Source organism: Onychostoma macrolepis, chromosome 04 (assembly GCF_012432095.1).
Source record: "Onychostoma macrolepis isolate SWU-2019 chromosome 04, ASM1243209v1, whole genome shotgun sequence".
Lineage (NCBI taxonomy): Eukaryota > Metazoa > Chordata > Actinopteri > Cypriniformes > Cyprinidae > Onychostoma > Onychostoma macrolepis.
Window position 1 is genome coordinate 4228517 of NC_081158.1, and position 12783 is coordinate 4241299.

The window sequence follows — 12783 nt, forward strand, 5'->3', positions numbered from 1 at the left end:
AACACTCGTGTCGCTTCATAAAATTGAGTTAAAACAACTGGAGTTGATGAATTACTTTAACGATGTCTTTCCTACCATTCTGGAACTTGAATGTGTGAGTTGCATTGCTGTCTATTCAGGGTCAGAAAGCTCTCGGTTTCTTTAAAAATATCTTTGTGTTCCAAAGAAGAAAGAAGGTCTTACGGGTGTGAAACCACACAAGGGTGACTAATTAATGACAGAATTTTCATTTTTGGGTAAGCTATCTCTTTAAAGGCAGCTTTAACTTAACTTTTTAAACTAGCTGTAACAGGTGTGTATTACACATGATTGTGTCTATGCTTTTTTCCAGAAATGCATGTTATTGTTCAAGCGGTAGCTGCATGGACTATCAATGCAGGAACAGAAAGCTCTGAGATTTCATTATAAAGATCTTCATTTGTGTTCTGAAGATGAACGAAGGACTTGCGGGTTTGGAACGATATGAGGGTGAGTTATTGATGACAGAATTTTCATTTTTGTGTGAACCAACCTTTCAACTTCTGTTACCTGGAGTCCAAGACACTGTTAATGCTGACCAATATGCCATAAGAAATGAAATGGGAGTAGAATGAATACTTTACACACACACTTGGTGACATCACAATTCAAGATTTATTTTAAGCATACTAAATATGCCTGTAGTGAAAAGTGTAACTGAAACTTGAGAATTTCTGATAGTTTTTGTTTTTGTTTTTCCAGACTACATCCAAACTAGTGTTTCCTCGTCTGAGATGAAGGCAGTCATAAGAACCGAGCGGAACGATGAGGATAAGCTCTTCAAAACATGTGTTCAAGAAATGTGCATGATTGTGTGATTTGTAAATAAACACTAAATACTTTTAGTGTAACTCTCAGCCTGTTATTTTAAGTTTAAAGAAAAGTAAAATCATTTATTGTTGCATTGCTGTTTGAGACATTCACTGTTGTTTTGTACCTTAATTTATTATATTGCAGTTGTGTAAAAGAAAACTGGTTATTCTGAATATTCTGGTTGCATTTCAGTGTTACTGTACAGCATTTTATTAGTATTGCTTTGGTAGTACTGAATTGTACTTCAGTTGTAGTATTGCAGTACTACTGCAGATTTATTGTAGTAATACTTCAGCTGTATTGCAGTAATACTGTGGCTCTATTGCAGTTGTTTGTTAGTAATACTACAGTAAAATAGCAATAATGTTATAACATGTTTTTCTACATGTAACAAAAACTGCAGTATTACTTTTAAAAAAAACTGCAGTAATTTTTTGTAAGGGTTTTATTACATTTCATTCTGCACCAGTGTCCAGTGACCTGCTTGTTCCTTATCTTGAGTTCCTCTGACTACTTCTCTTTATCTCTGTTCTTTCTGTCGTGACAGCTTGTATGTTTTCTGTTTTAGTCATCTGGACATGTACAGTGTCCAGGAACATACTAGTGTCCGCTTCCTCATTCTGCTCAACTCTACGCATCTTTCCTGGTTGTTTACATTCATTTCTGAATGTTTTTGCACAGTAGTTCTTTTTAGTGCACAATTCACATTTTTGTTTGAAGGCAGGGCATTGTCTCTGTTCTGCTGCAGTTTGTGTCTTCATGTGAATCACGTTGTTTTCCTTTGACCTACTGGTGTTTGTTCTGTTTATTTGTGACTCTTCTGATTTTGTGCATGTCTACTTCATCACTGAGTGCTTTGACATGGCTAGAGGTAGTTTGAGTAGCTTGGCAAATGTCCACAGCTTTAGTTAATAAGTTGAAAGTTTAAGTTGAGATCTGCTCCTCGAAGCATTCTGGCTCTTTCTTGGTCATCTGGTTTTCCACCGGCTCTGATTCAAGAGTCATGCAATTCTCTGACCTCAGTCTGTTGCTGTGTTTTTAGCTCTGTGACATTGGCATTGCACTGTTTTTGAAGTTTCAGCAATGCTGCTGCCATCAGGAACAGCTTGAATAATTGTATGCAAGTCTTCCAGTTTTCAGTGAGATTCACCTGGAGGTGAAGGTTGATGCTGGTTATAGGTGTGCCATTGTGAAGACATGAATTTTAGATTTAGTTTTAATTTATTTAAAATAATTAGTTGTTGTTGTTTTTAGCTAATCCTAATAACTTTACACAAGGAATGCATCATGCTCACATCACTATTGAGATAAATGCACTTTAATCACTGTCATCTATGGAACAAAAAAATAGTAAATTGACAATGAATGAGTTTTGAGTTAATAATATTTGAGTTTTGGTTAATAATAAGCATAATAACTCTTTTGTGTAGTAGTAGTGATGTTCTTGTTGTCTTTGTGGAGCAGCAGATTTTATCCAACTTCATTGTTTTCTGCAGTCAACACAAACACAGTCCCTCAAACAGGAAGTGACCTCAGACAGCTTCCTGCACACCGTCATGGACTCACAGAGCAGATTTCCACAGCTACCAACTAGAGTTTGTGTTCAGAAACCTCATCAATTCTTCATTTCTAAGCAGTTTATTGGCTGCTTTTCCACTTTACTTCACTACAAAAGTTGCACAGTTATGACAGAGCTGTTATTTCCCGTATTATAATCACGATTGGTCATTTCTGCAGAATAAAAACATCCTGAGACCTCTTCTGTCAGCATCAGCTTCATTGGGTAGAACAGCAAGAACAACCAGTAAAACCATTACATCAGCATAATAAGGGTGTGATTAAAATGTAAATGTGATCTTCACTAACTCGGAGGTGTTTTGGTATTATTTAGTAAACTGTCTTTGCTGATATCAGGTGATTTGGCCAGTTTATAACATGCTCCGAACCACTGATTCAAAAAAGGGTTTGAAGCTTCATGAAATGTTCTCAAATCACCCATCATTAGTCGCACCTCACGGTACGTTCAGTTCTCTAACCACCGTCTTAGACACAACGTTTTTTCTGGTGAGTGATATACTTGTTATTCCAAATAAACATGAGTGAGAGAAGTTATGTTTAAAAGCCAAACACCTCGTCAAAAGGGCTTGCCACATAACCAAAGAGGTATTTTGTTGACATCAAAGCTACATCTAAGAAACAAAATTGATACCACCAAATTAATAAATTAATATAAAATATTCCATATAGAGAAACTGTTTTTAATAAAATGTTTCAACCAATGTGTTATTCAAAGTGGTAAAATTCACAACATTCAAACCACCCTGATCATATGGATTACATAACATATATATATATATATATATTAGTTTTTTTGTTTGTTTTTTTTCCCCTTTAAATAATGAGGTTTGTTCTTCCAAACAAAATCAAATAATAACTAAACTCTTTAGTAAATGTCTTGATCAAATAGGGCTTGGGAGGAATATGCAGGTATTGACAAACCTTCAGATTTAGACAATAATACACCACCATAAATATACAAATTTCTGTTTGTACTGTTAAGAATCGGATTAAAATGAAGAGAAGCGTGATAAGATTCATCTTTGCAGAGTTTTACACCGAGATACGTTACTCCCTCTTTAACACGGATTCCATACATTTCTTTAAAGTTCACACCTTCAAGTGGAAATATCTCACATGTGCTAATATTAAGCTTGAGACCAGATACCTTAGATAAATTATTTATGGTAATAATTGCTTTTGCTGACCTCTGCAGAATTTTTAAAAAAGAGTGTTGTGTACTGCAAAAAATGCTTTTCTTACTTAGATTTTTTGTCTTGTTTCAGTTTTTGCTTGAAACAAGCAAAATAATCTGCCAATGGGATAAGAAAAATAATCTCAACAAGATTATTATAGGGTCCTGGGACTGGATATAACCCGATAGGGTTGTGATTGTGTTTCTAAAAAAAGTCTTTAACTTTAGGGATCTTATTTATTCCTTAATGGAATACTTTTGAGAAAATAATAACTTTGTTAGCAATGAATTTGGTAACATCTGTGAGAAAGAGCTTAGTATTACATAAATTATTGACACTATTAAGAAACTCAAGGACAACAGATCTCCTGGCAATGATGGTCTTACGAATGAATTTTTGTAAACTTTCAGAGATGCCCTTTCCTCTTTTATTCTAGCTGTGTTTAATGAATCTATAAGAATGTAATTTGACCTCCTTCTCTTAGACAGGGGGGTAATTACTCTAATCCTGAAGACAAATAAGGATACCTTATCTCTAGATGGGTGGAGACCTATGACTTTATTAAACACTGATGCCAAATAGTTTTCTCTTATTTTGTCCAGCAGGCTGTACATCAGGGTTTGATTCCCTAATTGATCATTCAAGTTTATCATCACTTGATTATAAGGATTTCATAGCTTATCATAAAACTGTGGACTGATTATATAAATTATTTGGGTAACACTTTACAATAAGGTGTCATTTATTAACATTAGTTAATGTATTAACTAACATGAACAAACAATGAACAATGCATTTATTACACTGTTTATTCATCTTTGTTACTGTTAGTTAATGAAAATACAGTTGTTCATTGTTAGTTCATGTTAGTTCACAGTGCATTAACTAATGTTAACAAACACAACTCGTGATTTTAATAATGCATTAGTAAATGCTGAAATTAATATTAACTAAGATTAATAAATGCTATAGAAGTATTGTTCATTCTTAGTTCATGTTTACTAATGTTGTTAGCTAATATTAACTAATGAACCTTATTGTAAAGTGTTACCATTATTTGTTTTTTTCTTTTGTAGCCAACTGCAAACAGGACGAAGCAAGCCTTAAGGAAAGCTGAAGAAAGCATGTTCACTACATTTCCTAGAGACTAGGCTATACTTCACAGCCTAATGTTGTATTTGTACTCGTTAAAACCCAGAACAGCCCTGAATGAATGGCCAGAATGACCCTGATCATATTCAAACCACTCTCTCTCCCCGAACAGACTTCCAGGAGCATTTTCTAACCGTTGTAAGGGTCACTTTTATAACAATATAATTACCTTATTAAATGTTCCTGTCATTTTTGTCAAATATTTAAAAATAACCATTTTTTTCAGTCAATCACAATACTATAGACTGCATTTAGAATTATTTACACAGGCTGTTTAATGCTGATCATGTACTGTATGTGCATTTACACAAAAACTGCATAATGTAAATAGCCTAGAAATGAGAAACACAGGAACTCCTTAGTGAGTGAAGCTGCAATATCATGACAAAACCATTGTTTATTATTGCTCTTTATGTTGTAATAATGATTATAAATTTTGATTTATAGAAAGTTTTTGGGGGAGGGAGCATGTCATATTCTGGTCTGTGTTAAACATAACTATACTTTGACATTTTGTTGTACAGTGTAAACTGCACACACTCACACCCCAAACACTCCTATGTAGTAACATACTGAAAAATAAACGACTGTTTCAGAATGTGTGTTTTCTGCATGGATGTGTGTAATTTGCATCGTAGAGCAAAATGTCAAGCTTTGTCAAGTTGTTTACATTATTTTACTCATTCATTGAAAAACCTCATTAGAAAATATAGGAAAATCTTGAGGGAAGCAGTGGAGAATTAGTCTTTATTAGTCAGGTTTTGTTGTCACAACTAATATATATATATATATATATAAAATATACAGGTGCTGGTCATATAATTAGAATATCCTCAAAAAGTTGATTTATTTCACTAATTCCATTCAAAAAGTGAAACTTGTATATTATATTCATTCATTACACACAGACTGATATATTTCAAATGTTTATTTCTTTTAATTTTGATGATTAGAGCTTACAGCTCATGAAAGTCAAAAATCAGTATCTCAAAATATTAGAATATTACTTAAGACCAATACAAAGAAAGGATTTTTAGAAATCTTGGTCAACTGAAAAGTATGAAAATGAAAAGTATGAGCATGTACAGCACTCAATACTTAGTTGGGGCTCCTTTTGCCTGAATTACTGCAGCAATGCGGCGTGGCATGGAGTCGATCAGTCTGTGGCACTGCTCAGGTGTTATGAGAGCCCAGGTTGCTCTGATAGTGGCCTTCAGCTCATCTGCATTGTTGGGTCTGGTGTCTCTCATCTTCCTCTTGACAATACCCCATAGATTCTCTCTGGGGTTCAGGTCAAACGAGTTTGCTGACCAATCAAGCACAGTAACACTATGGTCATTGAACCAGCTTTTGGTACCTTTGGCAGTGTGGGCAGGTGCAGAAAACACAGTGGACCAACACCAGCAGCAGCCCAAATCATCACTGACTGTGGAAACTTCACACTGGACTTCAAGCAACATGGATTCTGTGCCTCTCCACTCTTCCTTCAGACTCTGGGACCTTGATTTCCAAATGAAATGCTAAATTTACTTTCATCTGAAAAGAGGACTTTGGACCACTGAGCAACAGTCCAGTTCTTTTCTCCACAGCCCAGTTAAGATGCTTCTGACGTTGTCTCTGGCTTCAGAAGTGGCTTGGTAGCCCTTTTCCTGAAGACGTCTGAGCGTGGTGACTCTTGATGCACTGACTCCAGCTTCAGTTCTCTCCTTGTGAAGCTCTCACAAGTGTTTGAATCGGCTTTGCTTGACAGTATTCTCAAGCTTGCGGTCATCCCTGTTGCTTGTGCACCTTTTCCTACCCAAATTCTTCCTTCCAGTCAACTTTGCATTTAATATGCTTTGATACAGCACTCTGTAAACAGCCACACCTTTCAGTAATGACCTTCTGTGACTTACCCTCTTTGTGGAGGGCGTCAATGTTCGTCTTCTGGATCATTGCCAAGTCAGCAGTCTTCCCCATTATTGTGGTTTGAAAGAACAAGAGATACTCAGAATTTATACTGTAGGGATGGTCATTTATTCAAACTCAAATGTAAATATTCTAATATTTTGAAATACTGATTTTTGACTTTCATGAGCTGTAAGCTCTAATCATCAAAATTAAAAGAAATAAACATTTGAAATATATCAGTCTGTGTGTAATGAATGAATATAATATACAAGTTTCACTTTTTGAATGGAATTAGTGAAATAAATCAACTTTTTGATGATATTCTAATTATATGACCAGCACCTGTATATAAAATACTCAAGGAGCTCATTAATTAAACAATTTGGAATTCATGACCACATTTTTTTGCTTGTCATTAGTTGTGTCTTTGTTTAATAATTATTACACAAATACCATTATAAAACTGTACTTTTCTCGATTATTTAATTTACTTTATAATTTACTATTAATTTATTTCATTATTATTGTCTATTCTGTATTATTCCACCCTTGATATTACATATTCTACTTGCTATTATTCATCTATTGTTATTCATCTATTTATTATTGTATTACACATATAATTTGTGCTATTATAAATCTATTATATCAGTTATGTTATTGTGCTGTTGTACTCGCTTTTAATATTATTCACTTTACTACAACTTGTACTACATATGCATTTTAATGTTACATATCACTTTTACTATATTTTTGCTGTGCATCAGTGCATATTAGTTCATCACTGTAACTGTAAGTTTTACTGGATCCATGAAGGATTATCAGTTATATTTGTTATTGCTTGTTGTGCAGTTTTTATCTGTATAGTGTGCTATGAAAATAAAAAGCAGACTACCAGTGTGTCCCTTTTTGATTTGTATTCGCTGGTTTTATTCAATTTTCTCAATGATGGTAAATTATTAGTGCTTAAAGATGTATTATTTAGATTTTTCCCCTCAGTATTTCAAAGGGAACGAGCTGTGTTTTGACCTGAAGCATGAGAAAAGCTCAAATGTTGGGCTTGAAGACAGAGAAAGCAATGAAACAACTTAATTTCATTTAATGTACATTAAAATTAGAGCCTGTCCTCCAACAAAAAACGACCCTATAGGTCGTTTGTGCAAGCCCTTATTACGACCTATATTTACATTTAAAGTTAAGCGCCCTCTAGCGCACGTAAAACTAATGACAGTCTTGTGTTGCGTCTGTCGTCATGAAATGACGTATGACTGTCATTACCAATCAAAATGCGTGTTTATTTAAATGCAATATGTGGACTTTTTACACCGATCTCACAGTATTCGTACATGTTTTACTAGGTGGCTAATTCGTACGAATGACCACACCTAACCCTACCCCTAAACCTACCCCTTACAGGAATCATGCAAAATCATGATTTTTAGTGCACATTTTATGAGCGCGTGCGTTCTCTAGGAACGAACCCATGATCGCGTAATTACATATCGCCGTATAATGCAATGCTCTACCAACCGAGCTACACGAAACCCGATCTATGACGCAGATAAAAGAGTACAAAACATTAATATGAGAATGTCCTGTTGCCGATAGGGGCGCAATTGTAGCATACGCTCTGATGGGTCGTATTTCAGGGATTTGGACAAACGACCTATACCGGCATATTGGTTGGAGGACAGGTTGTAAAATTACATTACATGTATATGTCACAGTTATACTACATCAATATTAGAATTGTTAACCGAACAAATCAACCAAATCAACACGAGTGTGAGTGTGAGCTTTTACAATTTCTTAAGAAAATTATTAATTTTCCAAGCCTAACTGAATAACTGGAGGCAGAGTTATTTTTAACTCCATGTAGATCACAAACCACTGCAATCGGTTGATAAATGTAAACGTTATCGTGTTTTTATCCCGAAAAAACCGCAGCTCCCCCGTTTACCTCCATCTGTTTTTAAGGCAGTCTTGCCCTCACAAACATGGCGGATGTGTTGACGTATCGCAGCAACGGACCGAAGCGGCCAATGAGGCGTCTAGGTATTTATTATGTCTATGGGAGAGCAACTGTATGGTGTTCGGCCGGGTCCATTAATATTAATATTACGCTGTTACATGCACTCGTCTCTTAAAACTTAAAATTGTAAATACTAATTTGTACAAATGATATTAACATTTCTGTATGCCATTGTACAAAAAGACATCAAATAAAAATACATTAAAATAATAAATATTTTGGAGTGGCTAAGAGTTTCAGACTTTGTTTATTTTATTTTTATTTTTTTAAGTACTTAAAGCTCTGAAACAAAGGACGGCTTACATTTTTTTTTTTTTTACCATTTGCATGTATGAATATGATATTTTATCCAAAAATAAAACAAAGTTGACAACATTTAAAAATCACATTAAAGAAAATATATCCTGCAAAACAAATGGAGGAATTGTTTACATTTTTACTGATAACCAACTATGAATATCAAACCAGAATTTAGAAGTAACATCTCAGTAAAAGAATAGATGATCAAGTGTTTCAGGAAAAGAATAAAAAAGAAAAAACACATGGGTCCACTTAAAATGTAAATATTTTCTGTATAAAATCACTAACAGGGTAAATCCTAAACATAATTATGTAATGTGTCTCCTTAACCTTTGGAGCAACTGTAAGAGAAAAGGTAAAATATTTATCTCCTACTGAGGGTTCAGCATCTGATAATCTCACTGCGACACGTGACTTACGTGACATCTACGTGACGTCTGCGCCTCGTCTGCGTCTTAAATTCAATGGATTAAATAGGGGAAAAATAAATTAATTAAGACGTCAGTGAGACGTTCAGTGAGACGAGTGCATGTTACAGCGTAATAATAAAGAACCTATCCGAACGCCATACAACTGCTCAATCCGACACAGCCGTCGCGAGAGCTTTTTGACACACGTCAGCATGACATCGGAGCACGGCGGACGTAACTCGGACACTTTTCTAACCGGCATGCACCTCGCGGCGATCACCAGTGCAAGTATAGGTCTCTGCAGCAAAGTAATGGGAGTTACCAGATCGGGGCGTTTTTTGACCATGTTACTTGATTGGCTGACGTCAGAGTGACGGTAGGTTTAGGGGTGGGGTTAGGTCAGGGGGATCATTTTGATTGCATGATTTAGAAACGCCCAGCAGCTTGAAAACGCCCAGCAATTCAGAAACACCCACTTTTGTTCTGCAGAGACCTCAATCTCCACCAGTGCGCCATCACTGTCCTGCGCATGCGCACTTTGACTCGAGGGCTGCTCCCGTCCGTGACGAAACCGAAAGTAAACTCGGCAAGGAAATCTCCATTTTGAAGATCATTTGAAGATAACGGTCATAAACATCACACTACAGTAAGTTCATGTATCGTCTTCTGATATTATGTTGCAGGTTCAGTGATAGTCGGATATTCTCTGGTGGTGTTTGAGTCCTCGTGTGAGTTTTTTCTCGGTTCTCGAGTTTATGTTGAACTTAGGCTTGAGCACACCGATTCTGTGACGTTTTAGCTGTAATTTGCCATCAGGAACAGGTGGAACATCTTCCCGTTTTCAGCGGGATTCACTTGGACACGAAGGAAGATGGAGGCTGCAGTTGTGCCATTGTGCAGTCTTGAATAAGTGTTTATTTTATGTTCATTTATATTGATTTTTGTAAATTCAGCATGAGCATATACTTATTTAAAGTTGTAGTTATTTTGTCGCTTTTGTCACTTTATTTCAGTTTTAGTTATTTTAGCACTTCGACTTAAATGAAAATGAGAAACATGAGAAACTGCTTAAAACAAAATAAATTTTAACGTAACGTTAAATTAAAAAATAAAAATAAAACGTATTTCCAATAATGACGTTTTTTTTACAGGCAAAAACTGTGAAAACAAGTGAAAAGTGTCAGTTTTGGTCGAATTTGAGTTCATTAAGCTCTAGTCTAGCGATCCCATGCTCCAAATAGTAATTAAATATCTAAAATGATCTTTATTTGTATGGTTTCTGAGAGGTCTGCCAAATCTTTCCTTTGTTTTGAAAAGTTTGTCTGTTACGTTGCGCCAGAACTGTGTTACGTTCTTCGCACCGATAGCGCTGTCCGGATTGCAACCAGCAGCTCCATTGAATGTTTATATAAAACAGCCATCTATACTAACAGAAAATTTGGATTACAACGAAATTATTACCACCCCGTGCAGTGCATTGTGGGCATCCGATGACCCCTTTAAACTTTTAGAAGGGGAAAACATGAAATAAAGACTTGCAGTAATATGGTTGCATAAGCGTGCATTATTTAACTTGAAGCAGTTCTTGTCCAGTTTCTCTTTCGCTCTCTCCAGTTATACTGTGATGATCATGACATATGAATCACTGCCTGATTTGTAGTAAATGTTTTATGATTTTGTTTGTTTGGTGAATACATTGAAACTCATTGTGTCTTCAACAATGAAACATCAGCTCTGAAAATGCTCCTCATCAGATGTCACGATCAGTGACGTCACGTTACACACATCAAGCTCTGAACAGACGGATGCTTTTCTCCTGCTGCTGAAGTCAGATATGTTCAGTAAGACACAAGAGCATCAGTGAGCTCAGATACTGACGATGCTCATGAGGATCTTCTTCACTACAGTCAGTAAACCAGCACTTTATGATTCAGAAGAAAAGGATCCTGCTGCAGCTCCACATTCTCTTCAATCTCATCGTGTGTGTAGCGTTAAGATTTACTGCAATAATCATCACAATATTATGTGTCATTTGTGCTCTTATGTCTCCATATGCAGGTGTGAAGTCAGTTTGTCATCATGGAGAACAGAGAGAGCTCTTCATCTCCGGATCACAGCTGTGTGTCTCTGAAGAGTGACAGATCCATGGGTCCTCCTCCTTTATTCAGTGATGATCCAGTGCCCTCTGACCCCAGGTGAGACACAAATCTACTGCTTTAATGCAGGGATCTAATAATTTACAGTCGATTGATCTCATTGTCAGATGAGAGTGTGATTAGTGGATAGTGAAAGGTGTTTGAATGAATGTGTATGTTTCAGAGTCACTCACTCGGATCCTCTCGTGACTCAGTGTTTTCAGAGTGGATTCGTGTCCTACTGTCAGACTTTATTACAGTCGCATGAAATCCAAAATATTTTTGCATGTCTTCTGCCATCGTCTTGTCTGTCTCACCTCACTCTTCTTGTCAGCTTCACGTGATAAATGAAATCTAATCTGTGTGATGCGACTGTCGTTCGGCACGTTGCGTTGAACAGCCGTGTTCAGTTTTAATTGTAGTGTCTGTTCTCTAACAGAAGTGCTGCTTTTTATTACTATAAAAAATCAAAACGACGGTGGGGGCGGCGGGCAAGTGACATAACCGGTGTTGAGGCTTCACACCAGTAAAACCGTCAACACCGTCTATCGCAGCAACCCTAGTGTGTGTGTGTGTGTGTGTATTTTATTTTTTTATGTTGCCAGACACCACCCACATTTTTATAAATCATCTTTTATTGTTTAGAAAGTGACCAATATTTGATATGTAGATTGATTTCTCCTCTCGAAACTGTTTCTCGAGCGCGTTCTCTCATCACCGCTGCGCGTGAATATGATGTAGTATCACAACACTGGAGACCCGAGGAAAAGCGGAGATTAAAGTCCAAAACCTGACTTGAAATAACCTAACAAATCAATCGGGGCTAAAGCGGTTATAAACGACAATGTAAGTTCACACAATCTCACTAATTTGTGCACGCTTATTCTTAAGCAGCCCTTAATGTCGATCATGGATCAAATCGATCCACCCTGACAAACAGTGAATATATCTGTGCTGTTTAATGCATTTGAGACGTCGTGTTTTCCTCGGTGCATAACTGACATGCCACAGGTTTATTTTTCATCTAGAAAGTCATGCAAATATATCAGTTTTTCTGTCAGGAGTGAGCGAGGCTTACGTGAGTGGACGAGTCAAATATGCATTTTATGATAGCAGTAACTGTAAAGGGACTATTGTAATGAGTAAATAAAATGTAAGCTAATACAGTCCTAATTACTAAGCTCAGATGAGTTAATGTGTGTTTCTTATAGCAGTTAAAATGTAGCTTTAATTTAGTGATTTTAACTTTGTTTAGTGATTGTTAATGCTTTAAAGAGCAA

General features: G+C 36.1%; 1 pseudogene; it reads left to right on the top strand.

Annotated features, from left to right (window-relative positions):
- Nucleotides 1-10191: 10191 nt before the first annotated feature.
- Nucleotides 10192-12783, top strand: part of LOC131538359 (NACHT, LRR and PYD domains-containing protein 3-like) — a 39872-nt pseudogene continuing 37280 nt past the window's right edge.